Here is a 27,695-nt window from a genome sequence, read left to right as displayed (position 1 = left end):
AAGAGTTTTACCGTTGTCCCATGCCCAGGTGCCCCTTTCAGTCTCTCAGAGCCTTCAGAAGGACTCAGATGTCCCTTTGGTACTAATCACTTTTTTCAGGGCACCTTTGACATCCTTGTTCCTAAGGGTGTAAACCAAAGGGTTGAGTAATGGTGTGATAAAGGTGTAAACAAGGGCAAACTGGCGGTCTTCATCTACAGAGGAGCTGGACTGGGGACGCAAGTATACCAAGGCACAGCAGCCATACTGCAGCAGGACCACGGTAAGGTGGGAGGAGCAGGTGGAGAAGGCCCAGCGGCGGCCCTCGGCAGAACGGATGTGCGGGATGGCTCAGGTGATGAACACATAGGAGACGCAGATGCACAAGAAGGGGACAGTTAGCACGAGGATGCTCACGACGTAGAGGACAGCCTGGTGCACGCAGATGTCGGTGCAGGACAGGCACAGGATGGGAGGTACATTGCAGAGGAAGTGGTTAATTTCCCGGCAGTGGCCGCAGAAGGGCGGGGTGAAGATTAAGGCGGTGAACTGCAGGGAGAGGAAGAAGACCAGACCCACGGCGCCGAGCAGCTTCTGCACACACAGCGTGCAGGTCATGTTGGTGGCAGATGGCCACATAGCGGTCATAGGCCATGATCGCCAAGAGGAAACAGTCAGCACCACCAAGTGTGAGAAAGAAGAACATTTGGGCCCCACATCCAGCCAGTGGGATGGGCTTCTGGGCCCCAAAAATGTTGGAAAGCATCAAGTGCACCACAATGGTGGTGTAGCAGATCTCTACAAAGGGCAGGTTGGACAAGAAGAAATACATCCGGGTTCGGAGAACGCTGTGTAGGCACACAACCCAGATGATGACTGTGTTGCCACAGAGGATCATCAAGTAGAGAAGGAAGAAGAGAAGGAAGAGAAGAACCTGAAATTCAGGGACTGTGGTGAACACATGGAACACAAACTCAGTGAGACTAGACTGGTTGAAGACAGGTTTCCATGCAAGCACATCTTGTGCAAAAGGATAGGAAGCACTGAGCCTTCCTTGACTGAGTTGCTTTATTGCCTGAGTAAAATAAAGGGGGAGGACTTTGTTTCTGAGGTGGGAATTACCTAACTGTCATTGAGGTTCTTTTTTTTTTTTTGAGACAGGGTTTCACATTGTCACTCAGGCTGAGTGCAGTGGCGTGATCACAGTTCACTGCAGCCTCTACTTCCCAAGCTCAGGTGATTCCTCCATCTCAGCCTCCTGAGTAGCTAGAACTGCAGGCCCATTCCACTATTCCAGTTAATGTTTATATTTTTTGTAGAGATGGAGTCTTTCTTTCTTGCTCAGGCTGGTCTCAAACTCCTGGGCTCAAGCTATTCTCCAGCCTCAGCCTCCCGGAATGCAGGGATTACAGGTATGAGTCACTGCACCCAATCTGATACTCTAATTGTAATTAAACATAGGGAATTATTTTCCTCCAAAATCTTCATGTGTATTTTCTTGAAGAGAAAGAAACAGATTTCTAAAGTGTTTCAAGCATTACACTTTAAAATATAAGTTTAGAGGGCGGAGCAATATGGCCGAACAGGAACAGCTCTAGTCTCCAACTCCCAGCGCGAGCAACACAGAAGACCGGTGATTTCTGCATTTTCAACTGAGGTACTGGGTTCATCTCACTAGGGAGTGCCGGACAATCCGTGCTGCTCAGCTGCTGCAGCCCGACCAGCCAGAGCTGAAGCAGGGTGAGGCATCGCCTCACCTGGGAAGCGCAAGGGGGAAGGGAATCCCTTTTCCTAGCCAGGGGAACTGAGACACACAACACCTGGAAACTCAGGTAACTCCCACCCCAATACTGCGCTTTAAGCAAATGGGGCACCAGGAGATTGTATCCCACACCTGGCCGGGAGGGTCTCACGCCCACGGAGCCTCCCTCATTGCTAGCACAACAGTCTGCGATCTAACCGCAAGGCAGCAGTGAGGCTGGGAGAGGGGCACCTGCCATTGCTGAGGCTTAAGTAGGTAAACAAAGCCGCTGGGAAGCTCGAACTGGGTGGAGCTCACAGCAGCTCAAGGGAACCTGCCTGTCTCTGTAGACTCCACCTCTGGGGACAGGGCACAGCTAAACAACAACAAAAGCAGCAGAAACCTCTGCAGACACAAACGACTCTGTCTGACAGCTTTGAAGAGAGCAGTGGATCTCCCAACACGGAGGTTGAGATCTGAGAAGGGAAAGACTGCCTGCTCGAGTGGGTCCCTGACCCCTGAGTAGCCTAACTGGGAGACATCCCCCACTAGGGGCAGTCTGACACTCCACACCTCACAGGATGGAGTACACCCGAGAGGAAGCTTCCAAAGCAAGAATCAGACAGGTACACTGGCTGTTCAGCAATATTCTATCTTCTGCAGCCTCTGCTGCTGATACCCAGGCAAACAGGGTCTGGAGTGGACCTCAAGCAATCTCCAACAGACCTACAGCTGAGGGTCCTGACTGTTAGAAGGAAAACTGTCAAACAGGAAGGACACCTACACCAAAACCCCATCAGTACGTCACCATCATCAAAGACCAGAGGCAGATAAAACCACAAACATGGGGAAAAAGCAGGGCAGAAAAGCTAGAAATTCAAAAAATAAGAGCACATCTCCCCCAGCAAAGGAGTGCAGCTCATCGCCAGCAACAGATCAAAGCTGGACGGAGAATGACTTTGACGAGATGAGAGAAAAAGGCTTCAGTCCATCAAACTTCTCAAAACTAAAGGAGGAATTACGTACCCAGTGCAAAGAAACTAAAAATCTTGAAAAAAAAGTGGAAGAATTGATAGCTAGAGTAATTAATGCAGAGAAGGTCATAAACGAAATGAAAGAGATGAAAAGCATGACACGAGAAATACGTGACAAATGCACAAGCTTCAGTAACCAACTCGATCAACTGGAAGAAAAAGTATCAGCGATTGAGGATCAAAGGAATGAAATGAAGCGAGAAGAGAAACCAAAAGAAAAAAGAAGAAAAAGAAATGAACAAAGCCTGCAAGAAGTATGGGATTATGTAAAAAGACCAAATCTACATCTGATTGGGGTGCCTGAAAGTGAGGGGGAAAATGGAACCAAGTTGGAAAACACTCTTCAGGATATCATCCAGGAGAACTTCCCCAACCTAGTAGGGCAGGCCAACATTCAAATCCAGGAAATACAGAGAACGCCACAAAGATACTCCTCCAGAAGAGCAACTCCAAGACATATAATTGCCAGATTCACCAAAGTTGAAATGAAGGAAAAAATCTTAAGGGCAGCCAGAGAGAAAGGTCGGGTTACCCACAAAGGGAAGCCCATCAGACTAACAGCAGATCTCTCAGCAGAAACTCTACAAGCCAGAAGAGAGTGGGGGCCAATATTCAACATTCTTAAAGAAAAGAATTTTCAACCCAGAATTTCATATCCAGCCAAACTAAGTTTCATAAGTGAAGGAGAAATAAAATCCTTTACAGATAAGCAAATGCTTAGAGATTTTGTCACCACTAGGCCTGCCTTACAAGAGACCCTAAAGGAAGCACTAAACATGGAAAGGAACAACCGGTACCAGCCATTGCAAAAGCATGCCAAAATGTAAAGACCATCGAGGCTAGAAAGAAACTGCATCAACTAACGAGCAAAATAACCAGTTAATATCATAATGGCAGGATCACGTTCACACATAACAATATTAACCTTAAATGTAAATGGACTAAATGCTCCAATTAAAAGACACAGACTGGCAAACTGGATAAAGAGTCAAGACCCATCAGTCTGCTGTATTCAGGAGACCCATCTCACATGCAGAGACATACATAAGCTCAAAATAAAGGGATGGAGGAAGATTTACCAAACAAATGGAGAACAAAAAAAAGCAGGGGTTGCAATACTAGTCTCTGATAAAACAGACTTTAAACCATCAAAGATCAAAAGAGACAAAGAAGGCCATTACATAATGGTAAAGGGATCAACTCAACAGGAAGAGCTAACTATCCTAAATATATATGCACCCAATACAGGAGCACCCAGATTCATAAAGCAAGTCCTTAGAGACTTACAAAGAGACTTAGACTCCCATACAATAATAATGGGAGACTTCAACACTCCACTGTCAACATTAAACAGATCAGCAAGACGGAAAGTTAACAAGGATATCCAGGAATTGAACTCATCTCTGCAGCAAGCAGACCTAATAGACATCTATAGAACTCTCCACCCCAAATCAACAGAATATACATTCTTCTCAGCACCACATCGCACTTATTCCAAAATTGACCACATAATTGGAAGCAAAGCACTCCTCAGCAAATGTACAAGAACAGAAATTATAACAAAGTGTCTCTCAGACCACAGTGCAATCAAACTAGAACTCAGGACTAAGAAACTCAATCAAAACCGCTCAACTACATGGAAACTGAACAACCTGCTCCTGAATGACTACTGGGTACATAACAAAATGAAGGCAGAAATAAAGATGTTCTTTGAAACCAATGAGAACAAAGATACAACAGACCAGAATCTCTGGGACACATTTAAAGCAGTGTGTAGAGGGAAATTTATAGCACTCAATGCCCACAAGAGAAAGCAGGAAAGATCTAAAATTGACACTCTCACATCACAATTAAAAGAACTAGAGAAGCAAGAGCAAACACATTCGAAAGCTAGCAGAAGGCAAGAAATAACTAAGATCAGAGCAGAACTGAAGGAGATAGAGACACAAAAAACCCTCCAAAAAATCAATGAATCCAGGAGTTGGTTTTTTGAAAAGATCAACAAAATTGACAGACCGCTAGCAAGACTAATAAAGAAGAAAAGAGAGAAGAATCAAATAGACGCAATAAAAAATGATAAAGGGGATATCACCACCGACCCCACAGAAATACAAACTACCATCAGAGAATACTATACACACCTCTACGGAAATAAACTAGAAAATCTAGAAGAAATGGATAATTTCCTGGACACTTACACTCTCCCAAGACTAAACCAGGAAGAAGTTGAATCCCTGAATAGACCAATAGCAGGCTCTGAAATTGAGGCAATAATTAATAGCCTACCAACCAAAAAAAGTCCAGGACCAGATGGATTCACAGCTGAATTCTACCAGAGGTACAAGGAGGAGCTGGTACCATTCCTTCTGAAACTATTCCAATCAATAGAAAAAGAGGGAATCCTCCCTAACTCATTTTATGAGGCCAACATCATCCTGATACCAAAGCCTGGCAGAGATACAACAAAAAAAGAGAATTTTAGACCAATATCCCTGATGAACATCGATGCAAAAATCCTCAATAAAATACTGGCAAACCGGATTCAGCAGCACATCAAAAAGCTTATCCACCATGATCAAGTGGGCTTCATCCCTGGGATGCAAGGCTGGTTCAACATTCGCAAATCAATAAACGTAATCCAGCATATAAACAGAACCAAATACAAGAACCACATGATTATCTCAATAGATGCAGAAAAGGCTTTTGACAAAATCCAACAGCCCTTCATGCTAAAAACGCTCAATAAATTCGGTATTGATGGAACGTACCTCAAAATAATAAGAGCTATTTATGACAAACCCACAGCCAATATCATACTGAATGGGCAAAAACTGGAAAAATTCCCTTTGAAAACTGGCACAAGACACGGATGCCCTCTCTCACCACTCCTATTCAACATAGTGTTGGCTAGGGCAATCAGGCAAGAGAAAGAAATCAAGGGTATTCAGTTAGGAAAAGAAGAAGTCAAATTGTCCCTGTTTGCAGATGACATGATTGTATATTTAGAAAACTCCATTGTCTCAGCCCAAAATCTCCTTAAGCTGATAAGCAACTTCAGCAAAGTCTCAGGATACAAAATTAATGTGCAAAAATCACAAGCATTCTTATACACCAGTAACAGACAAACAGAGAGCCAAATCATGAATGAACTTCCATTCACAATTGCTTCAAAGAGAATCAAATACCTAGGAATCCAACTTACAAGGGATGTAAAGGACCTCTTCAAGGAGAACTACAAACCACTGCTCAGTGAAATAAAAGAGGACACAAACAAATGGAAGAACATACCATGCTCATGGATAGGAAGAATCAATATCATGAAAATGGCCATACTGCCCAAGGTTATTTATAGATTCAATGCCATCCCCATCAAGCTACCAATGAGTTTCTTCACAGAATTGGAAAAAACTGCTTTAAAGTTCATATGGAACCAAAAAAGAGCCCGCATCTCCAAGACAATCCTAAGTCAAAAGAACAAAGCTGGAGGCATCACGCTACCTGACTTCAAACTATACTACAAGGCTACAGTAACCAAAACAGCATGGTACTGGTACCAAAACAGAGATATAGACCAATGGAACAGAACAGAGTCCTCAGAAATAATACCACACATCTACAGCCATCTGATCTTTGACAAACCTGAGAGAAACAAGAAATGGGGAAAGGATTCCCTATTTAATAAATGGTGCTGGGAAAATTGGCTAGCCATAAGTAGAAAGCTGAAACTGGATCCTTTCCTTACTCCTTATACGAAAATTAATTCAAGATGGATTAGAGACTTAAATGTTAGACCTAATACCATAAAAACCCTAGAAGAAAACCTAGGTAGTACCATTCAGGACATAGGCATGGGCAAAGACTTCATGTCTAAAACACCAAAAGCAATGGCAGCAAAAGCCAAAATTGAAAAATGGGATCTAATTAAACTAAAGAGCTTCTGCACAGCAAAAGAAACTACCATCAGACTGAACAGGCAACCTACAGAATGGGAGAAAATTTTTGCAATCTATTCATCTGACAAAGGGCTAATATCCAGAACCTACAAAGAACTCAAACAAATTTACAAGAAAAAAACAAACAGCCCCAGCAAAAAGTGGGCAAAGGATATGAACAGACATTTCTCAAAAGAAGACATTCATACAGCCAACAGACACATGAAAAAATGTTCATCATGACTGGCTATCAGAGAAATGCAAATCAAAACCACAATGAGATACCATCTCACACCAGTTAGAATGGCGATCATTAAAAAGTCAGGAAACAACAGGTGCTGGAGAGGATGTGGAGAAATAGGAACACTTTTACACTGTTGGTGGGATTGTAAACTAGTTCAACCATTATGGAAGACAGTATGGCGATTCCTCAAAGATCTAGAACTAGATGTACCATATGACCCAGCCATCCCATTACTGGGGATATACCCAAAGGATTATAAATCATGCTGCTATAAAGACACATGCACACGTATGTTTATTGCGGCACTATTCACAATAGCAAAGACTTGGAATCAACCCAAATGTCCATCAGTGACAGACTGGATTAAGAAAATGTGGCACATACACACCATGGAATACTATGCAGCCATAAAAAAGGATGAGTTTGTGTCCTTTGTGGGGACATGGATGCAGCTGGAAACCATCATTCTTAGCAAACTATCACAAGAACAGAAAACCAAACACTGCATGTTCTCACTCATAGGTGGGAACTGAACAATGAGATCACTTGGACTCGGGAAGGGGAACATCACACACCGGGGCCTATCATGGGGAGGGGGGAGGGGGAGGGATTGCATTGGGAGTTATACCTGATGTAAATGACGAGTTGATGGGTGCTGACGAGTTGATGGGTGCAGCACACCAACATGGCACAAGTATACATATGTAACAAACCTGCACGTTATACGCATGTACCCTAGAACTTAAAGTATAATAATAATAATAATAATAATAAATAATAATAATAATAAATTTAAAAAATAAAATAAAATTTAAAAAAATAATAAACAATTACTTTCAGGCAAATTTTTATCTAAAATATCTATTTTGTGGCATAAAAACCCAGGTCATGACGTTTTAAGTAAAACACATTCTGATCAATGAATCCTATGCTCAGTAAAATTGTCGGAATTTTTTAGGTTTGCCAATGCTCTGGAATTGTCCTTCATATCTATGCTGAAAACAACTAAAAAAATTTAGTTAGTTAAAAATATCAAAATTAAAAGTCAATATTGTGTATTTGTAATAAAAAAGTGGAGAGAATTAAAGCACAGTAAAATACAGTTACATCTAAGTAATTATTTCAAATATTATTTTTTAAAGAACAAAAATTTCATATATAGTTCTTGAAAAATGCATTATGGGAAACAGTTTTTAAACCCTGTCTCTACTAAAACTACAAAAATTAGCTGAGTGTGGTGCCACTCACCTGCAGTTCCAGCTACTTGGGAGGCTGAGGCAGGAGAATCGCTTGACCTGGGGAGGCAGAGGTTCCAGTGAGTCGAGATCATGCTACTGCACTCCAGCCTGGCGACAGAGCCCGACTCCATCTCAAAAAAAAAAAAAAAACAAAAAAAAAAGTAATCTGTATCTAATATCTCAGTTGATTTTGAAAAGTATGAAAAACGGGCAGGGGAGAAGATAGGTGATATTCTGCTAATTTCCTCAAACTGTTTAAGAAATGATTCAGTATAAACTATAATATTACTTAGATGTGAATAATTGTAGAAAAGTTTATTCTACTTATATTCTTTACCTTTTAATATTAATTACTTTAATAGTAAGTACAAATAGAATGTACTTTTTCAAATATGCATTGTGTCTATCATCTATCTATCTTTTCCCCCAAAATAAGAAAAAAAATGAAAGAATGAAACTATCATTCAAAAGAAAAATAAGCAAACAAAAATGGGTAAGAAATTATATAAAAAAATATTTTTAAGAAAGTTTTTGGAAGCAGAATAAAACATATCAATTATTATAATAAATGTTGATAGGTATATTTTCCTATAAAAATATGTTAGCTTGATTTAAGAAGCAAAAGAATGTTTTTAAGAGGCAAAAAATAGCACCATGGAAAAGCTATTACTCTTTTATTCAATATTTTTCCAGAAAGTTCTACAAAGTGAAATAAGCCATGTCCTCCAACCAATAAAGGTGATAGATATCTGACTGTCCCTATGAAAACCTCAAGACAACTAAGAAATTGTTAGAACTAATATGGAAATTCCTTAAGATGACCAATAATTAACTAATTTCCATTTAGTCACTTTGTTCTCTTTCCCTCTATGGAACATACTGTCTGTTGGGTATCCATAGGACATCCAGTTCTAAGCAAGATTTCACTCCAGTACGTCTGAACACTTCTACTCCCACCATTTGAGGTTTTTGCTTGTGAAGTCAACTGTGTTTGTTTCCAACTGTCAATAAACCAAGCACACTTAATATTGTAAAAGTTAATAGTGCATGAAATGTTGTATACACTATTGAACTATGAATGTGAAAGAGGATTCTTTCAATGGATATCAATGTAAATATTTTGAAATTATTTGATAAAATGAGTTGCAAACAAACAGTAACTTACTGATGAATTAGCAAGATGGGCAGAGCTACTATATATGTTTGAGGGAAAAGATCATAAAAATCTTGGATAATGTAGCATGCATTTCGTTTCACAAGAATGTTTAAAGACACTGATACTGCAAATTGTAGACAATGATTTGGGAATGTGGTTCACATAAGAAAACTTCAGTTTGCAATAATCATCCCACCCAAAACACATACACAAAAAGGCTTGATCATATATCAGAGGGTTGGGGTAAAAATGTTCATTTATATGTCTTAAGTTAAATTTTTATAATGTAAACATTTAAAAAATTAATTTCCTTGTAATTGACTTTTCAATTAATTGATCAAGCACTGGTTGCTTTGGATAAAAGGGCTTTTACTATACGTAAAACACAATAGTTTTCCCCATATCGACAATAACTAGTTAGAAAATTATAATACCAAAAGTCACACAAATATAAAATATCAATAAATGTAACATGTAATAACTAATACAAATTTAAGGCAATTGTTAAAGCTTTTTTGATGGTAAAACTTAATATTTTAAGAATATTGTGTGTCTTCAAAATAACACACAATTTTGCTGAAAATCTGGTAAGAATTTCAAGAGAATTTGTGTTTGTACATGCACATGTACTTTATAATGTGATTTTAAAGCTCATTTGGAAGAAAAATCAATTGAGAATAAGTAGATGTTAAATAAGAATATTTAGATGTATTCTCATTTAGATGTTAAATGAGAATAAGATGTTAAAGTAGATGTTAAAAAACCATTAAAATGTTAAGATGTTTAAAAAAGAACAAAAGTGAAACTTGTACTAAAAATTGAAATATTGCATAAATTATAATATTTCATAAATACATAATGTATTATAATTGCATTAGAAATGAAAAATAAGTGCAGGAATAGAGATACAGTTCCATAAAACAAAAATACCCACGAATATATGAGTCTTAAATACACAGTAAAGTCAAGATAGGATAACAGAGTGGTTCAGAGCTCTTTGCCATCAGACTACTTGTGTTCTAACTAATCTTGGATACTTTACATAAAATCTTTATACTTCAATTTTCTCATCTATCATATGGGAATAATAAATGTACTTACCAATAGGGTTTCTGTGATGATCCGATGAAAACAAATAAAAGGGACTTAAAGCTAGTGCCTGTAAACATCCACTAAATGTCAGCTCTTACTGTTTGTCAAATAACCACAGCTTTGGAATAATGGGCTAATATTTGTTGTGACATTATTTTCCTGTTACTATAAACTGAAGTTTTATTTTGGATGATCAAAATTTATATTCTCAAAAAGTGAAATCATAAAGGTAACAGAAGACTGTATAGTTAAGGACAAAACTAAGACTTCATTGCAACGAGCTTAATTACTAGAAGGTAGAATCCACGTTGCAATCTTTGGTTCTTGGACTTTGCACTTTTAATATATATCAATTGCTTTGCAATTTAGTCATCGACATTGCAAAAATATGCGCAGAAAAGACAGATTAGTTGAACAACTCTGTTGCAGTGTCTGAAACAAATACCCAAACTCTGTCTGGGTCTGAACTCGTAGGAGAGGGAGGCAATCTCCTATGAACTGAGAGTTGAGAAGTCTCCAAAAATATCTCCTGCCTCAGTGTTCCTCTAAAGGCACTGACACTGTGAAGGAATTTCTTGCTAAGCATTCCTACAAGAAAACGCACAGGCTTTAAAGTCTCCCCACCTGCGTTTAATCCTGACTGTGCCCCCTGCCAGGTCTCTGGCTTTGGGAAATTTACTCAGTAAATAAAGCTTACAAAGCAGTTTTCTTAGGTATCTTGCAGAGTTAGTGTGAATATCAGTAAAAAAAAAAAAAAAAAAAAAAAATATGGAAAGTGCCCTGTGCTGTGCCTAGCTTTTCTTTCCTGAAACGTTTTTTTATTGCAAAATACACATAACATAAAATGTACCATCTTAAGCATTTTAAGTGCAGTTCAGCAGTGTTAAGTACATTTATATTCTTGTGCAACCATCACCTCACTACCATCTGTCTCCAGAACTCTTTTCATCTTGCGAAACTGAATCTCTAAACTGTTAAACAATGATTCCCATTTCTCCCTATCCCCAGCCTCTGGCAATCACTGTTCTACTCTCTGTCTCTATAATTTTGACTACTTTAGAGTCCTCATATAAGCGAAATAATACAGTTTTTATCTTTTGTGACTGACTTATTTTGCTAAGTATGTTTAGCTTTTAATATGGGTTCACCCCTTCCCAGTCCCTTACCCTCTCCAATTACTTGAATACTATCTTACCTCCTTGAAATCATGGAAACTCCCTCAGCCTGACAACCTTTTTCTTCTTTCATTTTCTTAGCTAATTTCTGAAGCTTGCAGCTCAGGATTCAGCTCAAAAATTAGTTATCTAGAAAGCATCACTAATTCTCATCTTCCTCTCACCTTCAGGATAAGGCGTCCCTCCTATGAACTACTATAGAACTGCGCATGTTTCTCAATTACAAAACTGTTAGCCCTGCATCAGGCTAATTGCTGACAAGTGAGCAAGCAGATAAGCAAGGAAGCTAGCCAGCCTTTATTGAGCACTTTATATGCTGAAATCATATTCTCAGCTCTGTAGGGGAATACGAAATAAAATTATATTTAAAAAAGTCCATGTTGGCCGGGCACGGTGGCTCACACCTGTAATCCCAGCACTTTGGGAGGCCAAGGCGGGCGCATCAAGAGGTCAGGAGTTTGAGACCAGCCTGACCAACATGGTGAAACCCCGTCTCTACTGAAAATACAAAAATTAGCTGGGCGTGGTGGTGTGTGCCTTTAATCCCAGCTACTCAGAAGGCTGCGGCAGGAGAATTGCTTGAACCTGGGAGACAGAGGTTGCAGTGAGCCGAGATTGCACTACTGCATTCCAGCCTGGGTGACAGAGCGAGACTCCATCTAAAAAAAAGAAAAAAAAAAAAAAGAAAGGTTCTTGTCTCAATCATATAAAGGAGATCTGACATTTAATGAAATCTGGGAAAAAATCTTCTAATTAAGGTTAAAATTAACTTTTTAGAAAATTAGATATAAAATACTCCTTCTCCCAAATAGAACAATACATAGGTAGATCAACAGATAGATAGATAGATGAATGGATAGATCCATAGATAAATAGAGCAATGCCTAAAAACATAGGTAGATACAAAGATACATATATACATAGTCAAGCACATTTGGAAAACACTAAAAATTCTATCTCTTTGTGATCCACAATGATATTAGCATTAAAAGCCTCTGAGAATTATGTATTATACATGAGAAATATGTATAAATTTAACTCTTTTAAAAAAATTTATTTCTGTATGAAATGTTTTTTTCACACAGTTCAACTAACATTTCATAAAAGCCTCTTTAGATGCTGTAAAAAGCATTTCAGATATAATAATAAGTTACATCGTGATATTTAGGCAGTATCTAAGCTATCTTTATGTGTTAATTCAGTTACACTTCACAGCAACACCATGGGACAGGTAATATTTTAATGTCTTTCTTGCAAATAAAGAGCTGAGGTCCCAAAAGATTAGGTAACTAGTCCAAGATCAAACAGCTGGTCAGTGGTGGAGTTGAGATTTAAGCTGAAGCATATTGAATCTAGAAAACGAAGACCTGAGTTTGGGCTCTATTGGGTAAGTCACAATAAAGGTTCATTTTTTTCATCTGGGAAGCGTGGATACCCAATTCATCATGCTATCTGAGTTATTCAATTCTTTTTCAATAGACCTTTAAGAGCTCCCTACAGTTGAAAGCAAGGATTGGCAAACTTTTGATACAAAGGGCCAGATTGTAAATATTTTAGGCATCATGGACCAAATCAGTTACTTGAACATAATTTGTCTTCCTCCCTTTCTCCCTCTCCTCTCTTCCTCCCTCCTTTCTTTCTCTTTCTTTTCTTAAAAATGTAAAACATATTCTTTGTTAAATGGCTGTAAAAAGGAGGCTGAATTTTAACTTTAGGTTTAACTTGCCTACCCTTGCTATAAAGAATTAAACAGTATAAGTTAATATCAGTCAGGAAAAAGAAGAGCCAATTAGTTGTTAAAGGGTAAAGTGTCTGAAGCTGGTTCCTTAAACCTCTTTGCAATTCACTTCATTTCATCAGCCATCAAAGAAAATTTATACTGGCAAACTTTTTTTCAGAAATGCTAAAAGTTTCTGCCATAGATGATTAAGGGAACTCGTTCAGAATGCTTTCCTGCCCTATATATCACGTTCTTAAAGGATAAAATGCAATAAGAATAGATGGGCTCTTGATGTGTAAAATCTTCTAGAAATATTTTAACAAGTGAATAGAAGGTAATGACCTTGAAACAGCTACATAGGAATGAAACAGACAGCCGGGCGCGGTGGCTCACGCCTGTATCCCAGCACTTTGGGAAGCTGAGGCAGGCGGATCACCTGAGGTCAGGAGTTTGACACCGGCCTGGCCAACATGGTGAAACCTGGCCTCTACTAAAAATACAACAATTAGCCGGGCGTGGTGGCAGGCGCCTGTAATCCCAGCTACCCGGGAGGCTGAGGCAGGAGAATCGCTTGAACTCAGGAGGAGGCTGCAGTGAGCCGAGACTGTGCCACTGCACTCCAGTCTGGTGAACAGAGCAAGAACAACAACAAAAAAGCCGGGCGCAGTGGCTCACGCCTGTAATCCCAGCACTTTGGGAGGCCAAGGCAAGCAGATCACGAGGTGAAGAAATCCAGACTATCCTGGCCACATCGTGAAAGCCTGTCTCTACTAAAAATACAAAACTTAACTGGGCGGGTGGCGCGCACCTGTAGTCCCAGCTACTCTGGAGGCTGAGGCAGGAGAATCTCTTGAACCCCTGAGGCGGAGGTTGCAGTGAGCCGAGATCGCGCCACTGCACTGTGGCCTGACGACAGAGCGAGACTTGGTTTCAGAAAAAAACAAAAACAAAAACACAAAAGCAAACAAACAAAAAACAACAAAAAAGGAAAGAGTAGGCTGAAGTTCAGGAAAAGAGGGGGGTTTTCAGAAAGCTGTGCTTGGGATACAGCAAAAGAAAGGATACCAAGAAAGTAAGAATACCACGGAATTATCCTAAACCAGTCTCCTGCATGGGAAGACCAGCCTCCATTTCTGCACGCCCCTTTTTACTCAGAGGCGATTCTCTGATTTAGCCTGAGTTATCCATATCATTTTGTGCCCTATATGACGTCTCTTTTAACTAATGAGCCTCCAAAGAGAAGAAATTTCCCTAGTGGCTTTTCTCAAACCAAATCCAACTGAAATCATATTTCAGAGAAATTTCCTAGGTTAATAAACTGGAACAAAGTTAGTGGGCAACTCTTCATGTGACAATCACAGACTACTATCTGGAGTCCATGGAGAGATCCCCTCCCTGTTATGTAGTTTTGTATTAGGAGTCCTTGTTTTTATGAATATTATATTTATAATGTAATATTATGTTCCTATTTATATTTATAATTTAAGGTCCCATGAAGCGTATGGCTTGGCTTAATTATTATTCATTCGTGTGCATTTGCTTGCTGCCTTTGCCATGAGCAAGCGCATTATTTCTGGATACATCCCAACTAAGTAGTCACCGTACTTTCAGCTTCTATCACCAGCTTTTATCAGTCAAATTATAAATATGCCTCTATTACCTGTGGGGAATCTATTTTCTGTCTCCTGTCACTACTGGGGATGTTAACTCCTCATTCTCTACTGGGATTGAAATTCTTATCCCCATTGACTATTTCTGTTTTCAATATTCCATAGTCTTCTAAATTTAGTCATCAGTAATCACTGTGGTTTCAATTCTATTTCTGGTTTTCAGAAATTTTAATATTATTTTTGACTCTGGTGGTTACATAAAGTTTATTTTTTCCCATTATTGGAATGTGTTTAGAGTAGAATTAGAAGGTTTCATGTACATTCATTTTATTTTCTCTATAAAAGAAACTGATCCTAGAATTTGTCCTAATAAGAATACCACAAAATTAAGCATTTTCCCCAAAAAACATTGAGAAGTCTAACATATGCTTAAGCCTCCTCTTTTCTAAGAATATATTTTCTCCATTTACTTTCCAATGAGGATCTCAACTAAAACTCTGCTACCCAAAAGGTGGCATAAGGATCAGTGTAATTCGGGAAATGTTTGTTGCTGGTTTGATAAAAGATATGCATAGAAATTGAAAATAAGTTTCAAAGCTTTTAGAGCCATTTGACATTGCCACACCACTGACCCAGCAATCTTCCCTCTCATGTTGTTGAATATATACCAGTTCTGGTGTGGCCACACTTCTGTGTGATGAATCTCATCTAGCATAAATGGGATAGTGGAATAAGCCATAGAACACATTAAGTTGTATGATATTTTAAGGTTAGCTTGTCAAATGTAATCTAAAATTAAACAAATATTTGAGAAAATGAGAGCTTTTTTTTGTCTGTGTATATATAGCTTTTAATAAACCGCTTTGAAAAATGCTATATATATATAGATAGCATTTTATTTTATTTTATTTTGTTTTATTTTACTTTAAGTTCTGGGATACATGTGCTGATCATGCAGGTTTGTTACATAGGTATACATGTGTCATGCTGGTTTGCTGCACCCATCAACCTGTCATCTAGGTTTTAAGTTCCACATGCATTAGGTATTTGTTCTAATGCTCTCCCTTTCCTTTCCCCCAACCCCTTGACAGGCCCCGGTGTGTGATGTTCACCTCCCTGTGTCCAAGTGTTCTCATTGTTCAACTACCACTTGCAAGTGAGAATATGAGGTGTTTGATTTTTCTGTTCCTGTGTTAGTTTGCTGAGGATGATGGTTTCCAGTTTCATCCATGTCCCTTTGAAGGACATGAACTCATTCTTTTTTATGGCTGCATAGTATTCCATGATGTATACGTGCCACATTTTCTTTATCTAATCTATCATTGATGGGCATCTGACTTGGTTCCAAGTCTTTGCTATTGTAAATAGTTCTGAAATAAACATACGTGTACATGTGTCTCAGAAACACCATTTGACCCAGCAATCCCATTACTGGGTATATCCCCAAAGGAAAATGAAAGCATTGAAAATTTTTTTTAAGTGTTGCTTTTATAGTACTTAATTTTTAATCAAAAATTATAGCTAAATTAGAAAAGCAAAGTCTATATACTTTTTAACTTAAAAAATTGAAGTGTAGTTTTCATACTGTGAAATGCAGTATACATTTCAATTATATTTGACAAATGCATGCATTCATGTAACCTACATCTTTACCAAGATTTCATTGCCCAGAAAGTTCCCCTGTGTCCCTAGCTGGTCAATACCTGCCCTGAAACACAACACTTCTCTCTTTCTTTTCTTTGAAATTATAGGTTAGCTTTGATTGCTACTGAACTTCATGCAGATTGAGTCATACAGTATGCACTCCTTTGTTGTCTGGATTCTCTCATTAGATTTATCCACATTGTTGGATGTATCTGCAGTTCACTCTTTGCATTGCTGAACAGTATTTCATTGTATGAACATACTGAAATTACTGATCTGTTCTGTGGAAAAACATTTGTCCTGGCTAAATACTTTCTGGAGTCAAATTTCTGGCTAAATACTTGTCCTGGCTAAATACTTTCTGAGTCAAATTTCTGGATCATAGAACTGAAGGATTTTTAATTTTATGAGACCCTTCATATTGCCTTACACTTTTATCATGAGTGTATTAGAGTTCATTTGCTCCACATTCTAGCCAGCGTTTAGTGTTGGCAGTCCTTTAAATTTTAGACATTCTAAAATCACATTATCATTGTGGTTTTAATTTTTATTTCCCTGAATAATAATGTTGAAAACTTTTTTAATGGAAATATGGGGCATGAGTATGTCTTTCTTTGCAAAGTATCTGGTCAATGTTTTGCAATTTAAAAAATTATGCTGTTTATCTTTTCATTAATTACTTGTCAATATTCTCTACATATTCTGGCATAAGTTCATTTTCAGAACTTATATTTCTCAAAGTGTTGATTTATGTATTTATTTTCTTATGTTGTCTTTTAATGTATACACAGTTTAATGCTGGTTATGTAAAATTTGTAATTTATTTAATTATTCCTTTGTGGTTAGTGTTTCTTGTGTTATGTCCAGGCCATTTTTGCATGCTGAAAATAGGTGGTCATGGATTGGAGGTTCAATATTGTAAACATGTTCAATATTTTAAACATTGTAAAATTTGAGGTAGATTATAAACTAGACATTGAAAGCCAAAATTCAAATTTTCTAGAATTAAACATAAATTTACCATTTATTTTAAAGCCTAATTTAGATATGACCAGAATAAATCATTGGATATTTTTGTCAAAAATAGTTATATATTTTCTGAACACTACATAGTAGTAAAGAAATGGTGATATGGTTTGGCTCTCTGTCCCCACCTAAACCTCATCTTGGAGCTCCCATAATTCCCACGTGTTGTGGGAGTGACCCGGTGGGAGATGAGGTGGTATTTCCTGTGCTGTTCTTGTGACAGCGAATGGGTCTCATGAGATCTGATGGTTTTAAAAGAGAGAGTTTCTCTGCAGAAGTGAAGAACTCTCCTTGCCTGCTGCCATCCACATACGATGTGACTTGCTCCTCTTTGCCTTCTGCCATGATTATGAGGCCTCCCCAGCCATGTGGAACTGAAGTCCAACAAATCTATTTCTTTCATAAATTGCCCCGTCTTGGGTCTGTCTTTATCAGCAGTGTGAAAATGGATTAATACAGTGAATTGGTACCAGTAGAGTGGAGCGCTGCTGGAAAGATACCTGAAAATGTGGAACTGACTTTGGAACTGAGTAACAGGCAGAAGTTGGAACAGTTTGGAGGGCTCAGAAGAAGACAGGAAAATGTGGGACAGTTTGGAACTCCATACAGACTTGTTGAATGGCTTTGACCAAAATGCTGATAATAATATGGACAATGAAATCCAGACTGAGGTGGTCTCAGATGGAGATGAAGAACTTGTTGGGAACTGGAGCAATGGCGACTCTTGTTATGTTTTAGCAAAGATATTGGCGGCATTTTGCCCCTGCCCTAGTGATCTGTGAAACTGAACTTGAGAGAGATGATTTAGGGTATCTTGTGGAAGAAATTTCCAAGCAGCAAAACATTCAAGAGGTGGACTTGGGTGCTGTTAAAGGCACACCGTTTTATAAGAGAAACAGAGCATAGAAATTCAGAAAATTTGTAACCTGACAATGCAATAGAAAAGAAAATCCCATTTTTTGAGGAGAAATTCAAGCCAGCTGCAGATATTTGCATAAGTAACGAGGATCCCAATGTTAATTCCCAAGACAATGGGGAAAATGCCTCCAGGGCATGACAGGGGTCTTCACAGCAGCCCCTACTTTTACAGGCCCAGAGGCCTAGAAGGAAAAAGGGGTTACTTGGGCCAGGCCCAGAGTCCCTGTGCCTTGTGCAGCGTAAAGACTTGGTGCCCTGCATCCCAGCTGCTCCTGCTGTGACCGAAAGGGGCCAACGTAGAGCTTGGGCTGTGGCTTCAGAGGGTGCAAGCCTCAAGCCTTGGCAGTTTCCACATGGTGTTGAGCCTTCCAGTGCACAGAAGTCAAGGCACATTGAGGTTTGGGAACCTCTGCCTAGATTTCAGAGGATGTATGGAAACACCTGATTGTCCAGGCAAAAATTTGCTGCAGGGGTGGGGCTCTCATGGAGAACCTCTGCTAGGGCAGTGGGGAAGGAAAATGTGGGGTTGGGGCCCCCACACAGAATCTCTACTGGAGCACCACCCAGTGGAGCTGTGAGAAGAGGGCCATCATTCTCCAGACCTCAGTATGGTAGATCCACTGACAACTTGCACCGTATGCCTGAAAAAGCTGAAGACACCCAAAGCCAACTAGTGAAGGCAGCTGGGAGGGAGGCTGTACCCTGCAAAGCCACAGAGGCAGAGCTGCCCAAGACCATGGGAACCCACCTCTTGCATCAGTGTGACCTGGATGTGAGGTATGGAGTCAAAGGAGATCATTCAGGTGCTTCATGATTTGACTGCCCTGCTGGATTTTGGACTTGCATGGGGTCTATAGCACCTTTGTTTTGGCCAATTTCTCCCATTTGAAATGGTTGTATTTAACCAATGCCTGTACCCCCATTGTATCTAGGAAATAACTAACTTGCTTTTGATTTTACAGTCTCATAGGTGGAAGGGACTTGCCTTGTCTTGGATGAGACTTTGGACTGTAGACCTTTGAGTTAATGCTGAAATGAGTTGAGACTTTGGAGGACTATTGGGAAGCATGATTGGTTTTGAAATGTTAAGATATGAGATTTGGGAGGGACCATGGGCCAATGATATGGTTTGACTCTGTGTCCCCACCCAAATCTCATCTTGTAGCTCCCATAATTCCCACATGTTGTAGAAGGGACCTGGTGGGAGATGATGAATCACGGGGGTGGGTCTTTCCCATGCTGTTCTCATGATAGGGAATGGGTCTCACAAGATCTGATGGTTTTAAAAACGGGAGTTTGTCTGCACAAGTACTTTCTTTGCCTGCTGCCATCCATGTAAGATATGACTTGCCCCTCTTGCCTTCTACCATGATTTTGAGGCATCCCCAGCCATGTGGAACTGTAAGTTCAATAAAATTCTTACTTTTGTAAATTGTCCAGTTTTGGGTATGTCTATCAGCCGGGTGAAAATGGACGAATACAAATGCTAACAATCGATGTGATTCCAAAGAAATAGAGACAAAAAGAGTTCACTGTAGTTTTACTCAGAAACATGATCCCTTATATGTAGAGTTCAATTTTGTGATCATAATTAATGTTGAAGTGCTTAAAAACCATAGTGTGTTTTTGCAGAGATGAACTGTTTAAGGAAACAAGGAAGTCATCAAAACTTAAGCAATGTTTACATATAAAATGCAAAGTAATAATTTCAAAACAAAGATGATTTTGTTTAAAAGATGATTTTACATAAGGTAAGAACCCTGAATGCAAGTAATAGAATTTCCATCTTCTTTCAATGGTGCATGTAACATTTACAAATATAAAATGCATCCTAGGGCAACAAATTCTAAAGAATTATATATTCCAGACCTGGCTCTCTGAATGTAATAAAACAAATGTAGAATTCAACAATGAGACTGTAATCTACTCATAAATATTTGGAAACTGGGAGTTTCTAGGTTTCTCTTTCAAAAATCTGAAAGAGAAAATACCAGATTAAAAAGCTGACAGAGCAGATGTTCAATATTTTACTTGTGAATATTAATCTTCTGTGGGATTTTCATAGAGGACTAATATTTGCCAAGACAAAAAACAATATATACAATTGTTGATATATTAGATAATGACTGTATTAGAGATATTTGTTTGGAAATGGGTGAATCTGTGGCTCAGGTATCACTTTTCAGTAAATATTCACAAACTGTCTAATAATATGGAATACCAACTTATAAAACAAATAATTCCAGTAAATTATTTTGCATTGCAATTTGACGCATGCCCAGATGATGATAGGTATTATTTTAGTATATTTACAATTTGACCATAATGGTGTTAAGAAGAAAATATTTTTTTTTTCATCTCCATTGCTAATAACACGACTAGTACAAAACTGTAAGATAATGTGAAGAATTAGATTATCAACTAAATTGTGAAGGTGCATATATTGAAAGAGCAGGTTCAAAAACAGGGAACTGTTTTGGAGTAGTTACCTAAGGTCTTTTGTATCATTATGTAAATAAATGCACTGCTTCTATCTTTAAAAAAAATCAGCTGAACTAAACAGTATACTTAATAACATAGTGAAAGTTGAAAACCCAGTAAAGGATTGAGGTTATTCTCTTTATTATGCAATAATATGGAAACTAATCATAAACAACCATTATTGCATGCTGACTTGCTCTGGTTATTGAAGGAAAAAGTTCTGTAGAGAATGTCTGAAATACAGAACAAAATCTTAGTGTTTCTGTGACAGAAAAAGAACAGTTTCATTCTGATTTTCTACAGATATGAATTAGACAGCCAGACTTGTTTAGTTATCTAATATCTTTGGTATTTTTACTTATATTAGTACTTCCATGTAAATAATAAATGCAAGATATTTTTAAAATATCAAGTAAAATGAAAGGGTAAAAACAAAAGCTAAAAGCTTGAAAGAAAAGAGTTCCAAAAGACTGTGGTTATGATGTGTTCTATAATTATCATGTTATTACATACCCTGATATTGCTCATCTGGGAAAAATTGTCACTTACAAATTTGATAGGATATTTGGAACTTTACTTTCTGTCAAAAGAAAAGCCCTGCATTCAATGTTCATGAATCTGGAATCCATTTTTTTAATCCAAAGATATTTAGATCTAATATTTTACAGGACAAATCACTGGGCAAAAATTGACTGACAAATGGAGGTTAATTTTGAAAACACAACACTTAATTTCAGACAAACATTTAAAAAAGTAGATATTCTAAATCTGTTGAAGTTGTTTTAATATCCCATCTTAAATTGCTGCCAACATGCAGATGTATATTGGCAGCAATTTAAGATGGGATGTTAAAGAAATGAAACCTAGAAACTCCCAGTTTCCAAACATTTATGAGTAGATTACAGTTTCATTGTTGAATTCTACATTTGTTTTATTACATTCAGAGAGCCAGGTCTGGAATATATAATTCTTTAGAATTTGTTGCCCTAGGATGCATTTTATATTTGTAAATGTTACATGCACCATTGAAAGAAGATGGAAATTCTATTACTTGCATTCAGGGTTCTTACCTTATGTAAAATCATCTTTATCTTAGTGTTGCTCACATCTTTTATATCCTTGTTAATAGTTTTCTGCTTTATAGTCCAAATCCTGAAAAAGGTAAATTAAATTTCTTTACTCTTATTGTAGAATTATTTCTTCTTATATTTCTGCCAGTTTTAAAATGTATTCAATACTACATTATTACATTTTTACATTATAACTGTTGTTTCCTCTTAATAAATGATCTCTTTCCTCATTATTCCCATCTCCTTTTATTCCTATTGATACTTAACCCTAAGTTTTACTTGTGTATGTGCTCTTAATATTGTTATAGTTGTTTTCCTAGGCCACATTGTTTTACTTAGTCATTTCTTTCTTTTTAAAGTTTTTGTATAATGCTGTTTACATATGTCTTTGTAAGTAAACTTACACTATTTTTCTATAGTTTGAAGTGTTTGTTGGTTATTACTTTTTAATATTAAACTTTAAATTTTGGAATAATTTAGACTTACAGAAAGGTGACAAAGATAGTATAGAAATTCCTATATATCTTTCACTCAGCACTCCTAATGTAGTTATCACGTTACATAAGCATAGTATATTTGTCAAAGCTTGGAAATTAATAGTCATATGTTATTGTTAACTAATCTACAAAATTTCCACAAATGTGCTTTTTCTATTCCAGGATCCAATCCAGGAAAGCACATTCCATTTAATCATCATGGCTCTTAGTCTCCTTTGATGTGTGGCAGTTCCTCAGCCTTTTGTTGTTTTTCATGACCTTGACGATTTTGCAGAGAACTAAAAAGGGTTTTGTAAACTGTCCCTTGATTTGAATGCCTCTGGTGTTCTCACATGGTTATACTGGGGCTGTAGGCTTTGGGAAAGAGTCTCATGGGGACTAAGTGCCATTCTCATCACAGTGATCCCTTAGTATTTGTGGGGAATTGGTTCTAGAACCCCTGTGCCAAAATCTTCAGATGCTCAAGCCCCTTATATAAAACGGTGTAGTATCCCTCTCGCTATATTTTAAATTATCTTTAGATTACTTTTAATAGATAATGCAGTGTAAATGTTACATGAATAGTTGTTATAATGTATATTTGTTCATATTATTTTTATTGTTGTGGTTAATTTTCATTGTTTCTTTTTCCCCAATATGTTTTATACACAGTTGAATCTGCAGACGTGCAACCAAAACATGGCTGGTCAACTGTTCACCACATGAAGTGTATTAGTTTCCCATTGCTACTATAGCAAGTTTTCATAATTTTTAATATATTCTAAATACAAGTCCTTGATCTGATATAAGATTTGCAAATATTTTCTCCTGCTTTTTGGTTAATACTTTCTTGATGTTACCCTCTAGAACAAAAAACATACTAATTTTGATGAACTCTAATGTACCTATTTTTTCTTTTGCTGTTCTGCTTTTAGTGTTGTGTATGTAAAAAGTTTTTTCCTAACTAAAGTTCACAAAGATTTACTTCTCTATTTTCTCCTAAGAGTATTGCAGATGTAGCTCTTACATTTAGGCCTAGAGTTTAAGTTAATTTTTGCATATGGTGTGAAGAAAGGACTCAACTTCATATGTTTTCTTCGCAATATTTTTATTGAGACATTATTCACAATCTAAAATTCATCATTTTAAAGTGCACAATCTGTTTCTTCATGTTCATAATGTTTTGCACCTATCACAAATATCTTATTTCATAACATTTCTATCACCACAAAAAGTAATTCCATATATGTTAGTTGTTACCTCCATTCCTCTTATCCCCAAATCCCCTCTCAATGAGTAATCGAATTTCTGTTTCTATTGATTCACCTATTCTAGATATTGAATATAAGTGGAATTATGTAATACTTGTCTTTTGGTATCTGGATTCTTTTACTTAGCATAATACCTTTAAAGTTCTTCCATGTTGTAACACATATCAGTACTTTGTTTTCTTTTATGACTGAATAATATTCCATTTTATGAATATACCACATTTAATTCATGTATTCATCGGTTGATGAATATTTAGGTTCTTTTCACCTTTTGACAATTTTGAATAATGCTGCTATGAGCATTCATATGCAAATTTTGTCTGATCATATGTTTTCAATTCTCTTCGATATATACCTAGAAGCAAAATCATCAGGTCATATATGGTAACTCTGTTTAACATTTAGCGGACTGCCAAACCATAGCTGCTGGACCACTTTACATCCCCTGCAGCAAGATATTAGGGTTCCTATTTCTCCACAATAACTCAAAAATTTACTGTGTCCATTTCCCTCATTACTGCCATCCTAGCAGGTATAAAGTGGTATCTTACTGTGGATTTTTTTTTTTTTTCTTACAGAGTCTCACTCTTTCACTCAGGCTGAAGTGCAATAGTGCAATCACTGCTCATTGCAGCCTCAAACTTTGGGCTAAAGCGCTCCTCCTGCCTCAGCCTCCTGAATAGCTGAGACTACAGGCATGCACCACTACAATTGGCTGATTTTTTTATTTTTTTGTAGAGATGAGATATCACTATGTTGCCCAGGCTGGTCTTGAGTTTCCAGTCCCAAGCGATCTTCCCACCTAGGCCTCCAAAAGTGCTGGGATTGCAAGCATGAGCCACCATACCTGCCTTACTATGGATTTGATTTGCATTTACTAAAGACACTGAGCATCTTTTTCTGTGTTTATTGGACATTGGTGGTCGTCTTTGGAGCAATATACATTTAAATATATTGCCCAGTCTAAAATTTGGCTACTTATCTTTCTAATGTTAAGTTGTAAGCATTCTATGTGTATTCTAGATACTAGTCCTTATCAAAATGCTGTATTTGATTACTGATAAGAGAAACCTTTTATTTTAGATATTATTACAAATGAAATTGCTTTCTTAATCTCATTTTCAAATTGTTCATTGCCAGTGTATGAAAACACAAGTGATTTTTTTTTTTCATGTTGCTTTTGTACCTTGCAAACTTAGTTAAATTCATTTATTAGCTTCTTGCTTCTTGGTCCTAATCTCAGGGAGAAAGCTTTCAGTCTTCCATCACTGAGTATGAGGTTAGCCCTGAATTTTTAATAAATACCCTTGAAAAGTTGAGGAGGTTCTATTTATTCCTAGATTTTGATTTTTTAAAAAATTCTTAACAGGGTGTTAGATTTTGTTAAATGCTATTTTGTATCAATTGTGATGATCATGTGATTTTTTTTCATTCTTCAAATAATGTAGTGTATTACATTGATCGATTTTCTTATGTTGAGGCACCCTTGCATTCCTGGGATAAATATTTCTTGGTTATAGTGCATAATCATTTTAATATACTGTTTGATTTGGTTGGCTAATATTTTGCTAAAAATATGCATTTACATTAGTAAGGGATATTTGTTAATAATTTTCTTTTCTTGTGATGTCTTTATTTGGCTTTGATGTCAGGGCAAAACATTCCTCAGATAATAAGTTGGGATGTGTTCCCTCCTCTGTATTTTGGAATTTTAGAAGGATTGGTGTTATTTTTTTTAAAAAAATGTGTAGTGGAATTCACTAGGGAAGCCATCTGGTCCTGGATTTTCTTTTATGGACAGTTTTTTATTACTGATTTAATCTCTTTACTTGAGACATGTCCATTTGATAAGATTTTATATTTTTTCCTGAGTCATTTCAGGTGATTTTTGTGTTTCTAGAAATTTATTTTAATTATTGCCTAATATATTTGTGCACAATTGTTAGTTAAATCTCCTATTATCCTTTATATTTCTATAAGGTCAGTAGTAATATCACCACTTTTATTTTGGATGTTAGTTATTTGAGTCTTTTTTTTTTCTTTGTCAATAAAATAAAAATTTTTCATTTTTTATGTTTTTCAAATAACCAACTTTTGGTTTCAATGATTCTTTTGCTTGTTTTTCTGTTCTCAGTTTTATTTATCTCTGTGCTTATCTTTGTTATTTCTTACCTTCTGCTAAATTTGGATTTAGCTTTCTCTTCTTTTTCTAGTTTCTCATGGTGCAAACTTAGTTTAATGATTTTAGACTTATTTCTTTTTAATGTAGGCATTTACAGCTTTAAATTTCCTGCTGAGCACTGGTTTTGCTACATGCTATATGCTTTGTTATACTGTTTTTATTTTAATTAATTGCTAAGTATTTTATAATTTTTCTTAAGGTCTGTTTTTGAGCCATTGATTGTTTTTTAAATTTAATTTTTATTTTAAGTTCAGGGGTACATGTGCAGGTTTGTTATATAGGTAAACTAGTGTCATGAGGATTTGCTGTACAGAATATTTTGTCATCAAGGTGTTAAGTTTAGTACTCACTAGTTATTTTTTCTGATTTTCTCTCTTCTCCCACCCTTCACCTTTCAATAGGCCCCAGTATGGGTTGTTTACCTCTTTGTGTCCATGTTTTCTCATCATTTAGCTACTACTTATAAGTGAGAACATGCGATATTTGGTTTTCTCTTCCTTTGTTAGTTTCCTGAGGATAATGATTTCCAGCTCCATCTTGTTCCAGAAAAGGACATGATCTCATTCTTTTTCATGGCTGCATAGTATTCCATGGCATATATGTACTACATTTTCTTTATCCAGTCTGAGTCTACCATTGAGGGGCATTTAGGATGATTCAGTGTCTTTGCTATTGTGAATAGTGCTGCAATGAACATATGCATGCATACATCTTTATAATAGAATAGTTTATATTTCTTTGAGTATATACCCCATAATGGGATCACTGGGCTGAATGGTATTTCTGTTTTTAGGTCTTTGAGGAATTGCCACACTGCCTTCCACAATGGTTAATTTGCACTCCCACCAAGAGTGCATAAGTATTCTTTTTTCTCCCACAACCCCCCCTGCATCTATTATTTTTTGACTTTTTAATAATAGGCATTCTGACTGGTGTGAGATGATATCTCATTGTGGTTTTCATTTGCATTTCTCTAATAAATAATGATGAGGTTTTTTTTTCATATGATTGTTGGTTGCATGTATGTCTTCTTTTGAAAAGTGCCTGTTCTTTTGTTTGTTTGTTTTTCTTGTAAATTTAAGTTCCTTATGGATGCTGGATAGTGCATGGTTTGCAAAAAATTTCTCCCATTCTGTAGATTGTCTGTTCACTCTGTTGATAGTTGTCTTTGCTGTGTATAACCTCTTTAGTTTAATTAAATTCATTTGTCAATTTTGCATTTGTTGCAATTGCGTTTTCCATCCTTATCATGAAATCTTTGTCTGTTTCTATGTCCAAATTGTTGTTGCCTAGGTTGTCTTCTGTTGCAGGAAGTCAGGGACCCCAAATGGAGGGACCGGCTGAAGCCACAGCAGAAGAACATAAATTGTGAAGATTTCATGGACATTTATTAGTTCCCCAAATTAATACTTTTATGATTTCTTACACCTGTCTTTACTGTAATCTCTGAACATAAATTGTGAAGATTTCATGGACACTTATCACTTTCCCAATGAATATCCTTGTGTTTTCCTATGTCTGTCTTTACTTTAATCTCTTAACCCCGTCATCTTCTTTGTAAGCTGAGGAGGATGAATGTTGCCTCAGGACCCTGTGATTGTATCAACTGCACAAATTGTTTGTAGAGCATGTGTGTTTGAACAATATGAAATCTGGGCATCTTTAAAAAAGAACGTGATAACAGCGATATTCAGGGAACAAAAGAG

General features: G+C 37.1%; 1 long non-coding RNA gene and 1 pseudogene across 1 annotated transcript in view; both read right to left on the bottom strand.

Moving 5' to 3' along the window:
* LOC144334211 (uncharacterized) overlaps window positions 1-27,695 on the bottom strand; it is a 91,987-nt gene that overhangs the window by 45,779 nt on the left and 18,513 nt on the right. Inside the window, exon 4 of the long non-coding RNA XR_013403803.1 lies at window positions 8,179-8,299. This is a non-coding gene — a long non-coding RNA (uncharacterized LOC144334211). The remainder of the gene's footprint in view (window positions 1-8,178; window positions 8,300-27,695) is intronic.
* Window positions 55-7,820, bottom strand: LOC100429660 (olfactory receptor 10Q1-like; annotated as a pseudogene).

The sequence above is a fragment of the Macaca mulatta genome, chromosome 14 (assembly GCF_049350105.2).
Source record: "Macaca mulatta isolate MMU2019108-1 chromosome 14, T2T-MMU8v2.0, whole genome shotgun sequence".
Classification (NCBI taxonomy): domain Eukaryota; kingdom Metazoa; phylum Chordata; class Mammalia; order Primates; family Cercopithecidae; genus Macaca; species Macaca mulatta.
This window is presented reverse-complemented; position numbering and strand designations above follow the sequence as displayed.